This window comes from Pongo pygmaeus, chromosome 3 (genome assembly GCF_028885625.2).
Source record: "Pongo pygmaeus isolate AG05252 chromosome 3, NHGRI_mPonPyg2-v2.0_pri, whole genome shotgun sequence".
In the NCBI taxonomy this organism is placed as follows: Eukaryota; Metazoa; Chordata; class Mammalia; order Primates; family Hominidae; genus Pongo; species Pongo pygmaeus.
This window is the reverse complement of record NC_072376.2, coordinates 46,054,539-46,061,506: the sequence shown is the minus strand read 5'-3', so window position 1 is coordinate 46,061,506 and position 6,968 is coordinate 46,054,539. Positions and strand designations below refer to the sequence as shown.

The following is a 6,968-nucleotide window of genomic DNA, read 5'->3' as shown; positions in this document are numbered from 1 at the left end:
TGAGGGGTTAGTTCTAAATTTACCAGCCACTAATTTTCCTTTGAGCGATCATATTTGTTCTTTGATTACACATAACCTTACTGATTTCAAAGCAAAAGAGCAGGAGGAGATGAAAATACTTGAATCACACAACAGCCTCAGGTGGTGCCTTTGGAACTGAAGAGCTGACATTCCATTTCCAAGTCTCAAAATATAAGAGACATAACTAGACTGAGCAAGTGTAATGCAACAGCAAAAACTCTTGGCAGAGCAGAGCCAAATATCAAATAGAGGACACTATTCACTATTCGTGTGTATAGTAACCCATGCAACCCAGACAAGGAGCATTAAGCGATGAACTGGTAGCTCCTTGACTTACTCTTTCCTGGGGAAAGTTTGGTAGTGTTGCACAGGAAGTACCATGCTGGCAATGCCTCCAAACCATGGAAAGCTCTTTCTCAAACAAGAGGAAACTATTCTTTCAAAAGGGGGATTATAAATCTTGCCTCTTATTGACTTAATAAAGAATTATATTCCCACAGAGTGGTTGGTAATAGACACAGAGCACTCTAACAAAAGACAGAAACTTGCAGAGGACACTAGAGAAAACAAAGTCTCCCTTTGGAATTAACAAATAAAAATTAAATACTTAATGTCTGATATGGAGAAAGTACATAAGCTTAATATATTAAATTATTTTATCCTATAAGTATATTATTCCTTTTTGGCTCTTACACTGATTTACACTTATTGAGTGATTACTGTATGCCAAGTACAGAGTTGAATATTTCACAATCTTATTGCTTTTAAGCCTCATAATAAAGATGATCATAAAAAATATGTACAGTTAATAATCTCATTTTTTGTAAAAGGTGAATTGGGTCTTGGAGAATTTAGGTAAGTCACTCAAGATAACATAACTAGTGATTTCAAGACTGGGACTTGGAGCCAGTCCTAACTGCAAACCGTATGCTTGCAATTATTAATCTGAAAGATTCCTGAAGAAAGAAGACATTTTAGCATAGACAGCAGATGTCTGTAGCCAAACGATGCACTAAGAAGAAAATTCAGAGAGGACAACATTTGTTTCTTGATACTGTTGGATTAGAGACCATTGTTAGGAATCAGAAATTATTTTTTTACCCCGTTTTCACTAATTATATGTACATATAGTGTGCCTCAATTAGACACACCCAATTCTAAGGAGTCTCAATTTAGTTTTAGTTATTCTCAAAAATTAATTATAGATTCGTGAGTTAAAAGAGACCTACCAGATGTTGAATAGGAATATTTAGGCTAGGGGATAAAGATTTGAGTACCCAGAGAAGATAAAATTAATTAACAGTTAACAACAACCTGTGCAGAATACTACATTCTTAACAAGGCTTTTTTATTTTCTTTCCCCTGGGAGTACTCTGAGCTATACCTAGAAATGTGAGCAGTCAGCCAATAGCATTGTAAACAATGGCTTCTATGTTTTCTAGTTCACAGAAATTCAATTAATAAGTAATTCCACATCTTTGCCTCTTTGTGTAAACAAATTGCCTTCACTTTGCTAAACTGAAGCCTGGTGGACCCAGAGTGTAAAAGTGTCTTGACATTGGTAAATTGTATTAAAGTTTTCCAGTCTGTTTCCCAATCCTTTGCTGAAAACATTGTATTCATGCATTAACTCATGTATTCATTCATTTAGTCGTTTCACAAGAATATGTAGAATGCCTACTCTATGCCAGGCATATTTTACATGCTAACAAAGAAATGATGTGCACACAGGGAAATTTCTTGTGCTTATGTGCAAATACATAAACAAAAATATGCAACATAATGCCAGTAATAAGCTGAGTAAGAAGAGAGGGGGTACCTGGTAGGTGAGGGTGGAATTTAAAATAGGGTGTTCAGATGAGACTTTGCTGGGGAGGTGCCACTTGAGCAACACCACGATTAAAACAATGGTGCAGGGGAACACATTTGTGAGGTAAGAACATTCCAGACTAAGTAAAAAGGGGAGGCACCCTGAAGTGGAGGCCTGCTGAGTATGTTTAAGCAAGGTTCATGGAGGAATCTAGAGGTCTGGAACAAAGTGAGAAACAAGGAATGAAGTCAGAATGACAACTAGGGGCCAGATCATACGAAGCCTTCCATGCTGCGGCTTTTGTTCCTAGTGACAAGTCACTGGGAGTTTTCAGTAGGCTATGGCAAGATCTGAATTGTGTTTTAAAATTTATATTTTTATTATGTACAATAGATTGTGCTTCCTATAAATAAGGTCACACAACTCTGAAGTTAAAAAAAAAACACCTAACAGAAATATTACTTGCTCTTTAGAAGAGTGTTAGTGTAATTCTTGAGTAGAATTATAGCATTGTCATTTGCTTCATTGTCAACTTGTTTTTCTTTCAATTTCTATTGAGTGCAACATCTATAAAGAAAAATGCATAAATTAGAAATACACAGCTTAATGAATTATCGCAAGGTGAAAAATCTGCATAGTGATGATCTAAGTCAGGAAACAGAGTTGTGACCTGTCTCGTGTTATATACCTTCCCTCCTGCCATATGGACCATTAACTTGCTTCTGAAATTTTAGATTATATGTGTTTAAATTTCCCTTTTTTATAGGTACTTCAGTCATATTGAATTAGGGGTCCACTCTATTCCAGTGTGGTTTCATCTTAACCTAATTAATTATAACTGCAATAATCCTATTTTCAAGTTTGCATTTTGAGGTACTAAAGTTAGGACTTCAATGTATGAATTTTTGAAGGACACAATTCAACCCGTAACATACCAGATAGAAAGTTGGATTATTTTTCTGAAGCACTTCCATTAGCATTTATTACATGTACAACCTACTGGTGATGAAATATCTCACCTATAGTGAATCCAAAAATACCTTATTTCACTCTCATTGTTGAAGTATGTAGAATCTTTCTTGATGCCTTCCTTCTTTTGTGGTTCAGCAATTTAAAAATGACCTTCCATTATGTTTTGGTCTTCATCGTTATGATGAGAAATCAGTCTTTTTTCTGGTCATAGTTTTCCTGAATATAACATGTCTTTATTTTTTTCTTCTGGATACTTTTTAGATTTTTGATTTGTTATTGCTTTCCAGTAGAATAGCCACAATGTTCCCAGGTGTTGTTCCCCTTATACGCATTCATTTTAGCATTTGCTGTACTACTTGGATTTGTGCATTGATGTTTTTCACCACATGTATATGCTTTTCTCTCTTTGCACTTTTGACTTTCTGCCATGGGATTTGTCAACACAAAGACCCTCACCAGATGTGGGTCCCTTTCTTTCTGGGGAATTTCAGAAGCAATAAGGAAACTAAAATAGAACCAAATGTAAGACATGGAAATAAAAAATATGAATAAATAAAAATGTGAAAATATAAATAAAAAGTTATTTCATGTTAAATTTGACAGTACATTATTTATAAGAGAAGAAAATTAAGTAAATTTGAAAATAAATAATTCACACTGAAGCATAAGGAGAAAACTGATTTAAAAAAATGAACAGTCTCGCTGAGCTATAGGCAGTATCAAGGAGTTTAACATCTGATTTTTTTTACAAGTTCAAAAATTTTGATTGTGTGATGGACATTGTTGATACATTTTAAGAAGTCTATGTTATATTGTGTTATTTTAAAGATTTTTGAGTTTTGTATGACAATCAGCTAAATTCTCTTGATCCTGTTTGGCTTGATTTTAGGTTTTATTAGGGTAAACATAATTCTAAATTGTGGCTTTAATTCTAGGATATGGCTCTTTCACCTAAATCATGACATTTTTGAGGTTCAACTGCACGTCCAAGGTGCTCAGTGCAGACTTTCACTCTGGGTTGAGTAGAACTCCAGTGTTTCCAGGCATTGTGAACTCCAATGTTTTCAGACACTACATGACCTTTTTAAACCTCTGTTTGGCTTTCAGATGCTCTAACAGTTGCTTTCTGCTATACCTCATGGTTTCTACCCTCTGAGTATACACAACCCACACCTCAGTTAGAACCCAAGGATAACTTACTCTTTGTGGATTTCTGCTTATCCCTTTCCGGGGCTTCTTCCTATTCTGCACTCTGCCCTGCAAATTCTGGTTGCTTTAACATCTCCAAACTGGAAGCCCTACCTCCACTGCCCAGAAAAACTGCCAATCTTCATGGTGCTTCTTTTCCGTGTGCCAGATTCTGGAAAGTGTCCCAGGACAAAACTGAGGATAACATGGAACTCATACCATGTGTTTTCCTTCTCTCAAGGGTCTGACTCTGCTGTTGCCTGTTACCCAGTGTCTGAAAACAGAAGCCTTATATATTACGTGCAGTTGTATAGTTATTTACATCAACAGGCTGAGTCCAATACCAGCTAATGTGTTCTTTCCCAAAGCAGAAGTTGATATTGTCAACAATTCTGGTTTACGTGTAGTGGTTTCCATTATTGTTTCAGTAGTATTTCTCTTATTGATGTTATAATGCTTATTTCCAATTTTGAAAATCAAGTCACTCTTCTATTATTTTTATTGAGGTGTCTGAAATTTTCTTCTTGATTTATAGAAGTTCTCTATCATTTATTCTGTGGCAAATATTTTCTCCAACAATATAGCAGCCCTTTCATTCTTTCCATTCTCTCATTTTTTTGCTAACTTCTTACTTAGAATTCATGACATTTATTCTCTTTCTTACTTTTCACGTTCTTGTCTTGTTTTAGATTAACATTATGATGGATTCATTAAATAAGTTGATAGTTATTTTCTTTTCTTCTATTCTCTGGGAGAATTTATGTATATAAATCAATGTGTATTACTTCTAAAACATTTGATAGAATTTTCTGGTAAAACTATCTGGACCTGGAGTTTTCTTTGCAGAAGAGTTTTAAATTATAGATTTGACTTTTATTTTTTAGTAGTTAGGGGACTACTCAGATTTTTCTTTTTTTGCATATTATGGTAATTTTATACACGAATATGTTAATTTCACCTACATTTTCCAATTCATTTTTACTAGTATCATCTTTTGGCCTTTTAAGTGTCTATAGAATCTATAGTGTTGCATCATTTTTATTCTTAATATTTTTTGTGTTGTCTCTATTTGTCTTGATAAATCTCACTAGAGATTTAACAGCATATTTATCTTTTCAAAGAACCTTAGTTTTGGCATTGTAGACACATCTCCATTGTATTTTTATTTTCCATTTTATTAATTTATCTTCCTATCTTTATTACTATCTTTCTTCTACATTCTTTTCAGTTTTGTTTGTTTCTTTGTTTTTGAGACAGAGTTTCGCTCTGTCGCCCAGGCTAGAGTGCAGTGGCGCGATCTCGGCTCACTGCAAGCTCCACCTCCGGGGTTCACGACATTCTCCTGCCTCAGCCTCCCGAGTAGCTGGGACTACAGGCGCCCGGCTAATTTTTTGTATTTTTAGTAGAGACACGGTTTCACCGTGTTAGCCAGGATGGTCTGGATCTCCTGACCTTGTGATCCACCCGCCTTGGCTTCCCAAAGTGCTGGGATTACAGGCGTGAGCCACCGTGCCCCGCCCATTCTTTTAAATTTTAATGTCCAATGCTGTATTTTCTTTTCCTTCTTATTCTAAAGATAAAGTACTTTTTGGTCCTGAATCCGAAACTAGGATGTTTACCACAGCCTCTGATTCTTAGTGGGTGCTGGACTACAGTTTTTGACTTTGCTGTACATGAATCTGTCAAATGCTTTGTTTGGCTTCTCAGCTTCTCAGTAGTCTGTGTAATTGGCATTTGCCTTTAGGAATAATACGGCCTCAACTTCACAATTTCCTTCCATAGTCTTCCCTTCTCTCCTAGACTTTGGCTTGTAATTACTCTCTGCCTTGAGAGTTCTTTGGTATCACAAAACAGATTTGTTTTTTGTTCCAGATTTTTCTAATTCTTCTCAGCAAGAATATGTAAATAAACAAATGGATGTACCGTTATGAAAAAAATTTTGATGAAGTTTTGACCAATTTTTAAGACAGCTAATATTCTAAATGTCTTAAATATACTGTAACTGTTATTACCAATTTAAATTTTATGGATTGTTTTTAAGTGGAACCTCCTTTACTCACAATAAATTAGCTTTTCACATTATTTAAAAACTCAATAATTAATTGCAAAGACTTATTTTCACTAATATAATTCTGAAACATTTTCAAAATATTACATTTAGGATTTCTAAATGTTGATTTTAAAATTGTTTCTTTGAAAAGAAACTTAGACTCTTACCATAATTTCTGCAAAAATATGTTAATAATTCAGAAATAAATGCTCACTTTGGCAACACATATACTGAAATTGGAACAATACAGGGAAGATTAGCGTGGCCCCTCTCCAAGGATGACAAGCAAATTCATGAGGCATTTCATGTTTTTTAAGTTCTTAAAGCAATGGCAGCAAAAACAAAAAGTGAGGCAAGTGAGACCAAATTAAACTTAACTTCTGCAGAGCAAAAGAAATTATCAACAAAGTAAACAGACAACTTACGAATGGGAGAAAATATTTAAAAAACTATGAATTTAACAAAGATCTAATAGCGAGAATCTATAAGAAACTTAAACAAATAAACAAAAAACAAATAACCTCATTAAAAATGGCCAAAAAACATGGACAGACACACAACAAACATAAAAAAATGCTAAACATCACTAACCATCAGAAAAATGCAAATCAAAACCAAAATTAGACACCACCTCACACCAATCAAAAGGATTATTACTGAAAAGCCAAGAAACAATAGTTGCTGGTGAGGTTGCTAAGAAAAGAGAATGCTTATATACTGTTGGTAGGAATGTAAATTATTTCAGCTACTGTGGAAAGCAGTTTGGAAATTTCTCAAAGAATTTCAAGCAGAACTACTGATATGGTTAAACTTTGTGTCCCCACCCAAATCTCATCTTGAATTGTAATCCCCATAATCCCCATATGTCAAGGTCAGGACCTTGTGGGAAGTGATTGGATCATGGGGGTGGTTTCTCCCATGCTGTTC

The 6,968-nt window shown here is 34.7% G+C and overlaps 1 non-coding gene across 1 annotated transcript; it reads left to right on the top strand.

Annotated features, from left to right (window-relative positions):
• The first annotated feature begins 6,247 nt into the window (after window positions 1-6,247).
• LOC129035894 (U6 spliceosomal RNA) lies at window positions 6,248-6,354 on the top strand. The gene has a single exon (XR_008502388.1). It is a non-coding gene; the product is annotated as a U6 spliceosomal RNA (small nuclear RNA).
• Window positions 6,355-6,968: the final 614 nt, after the last annotated feature.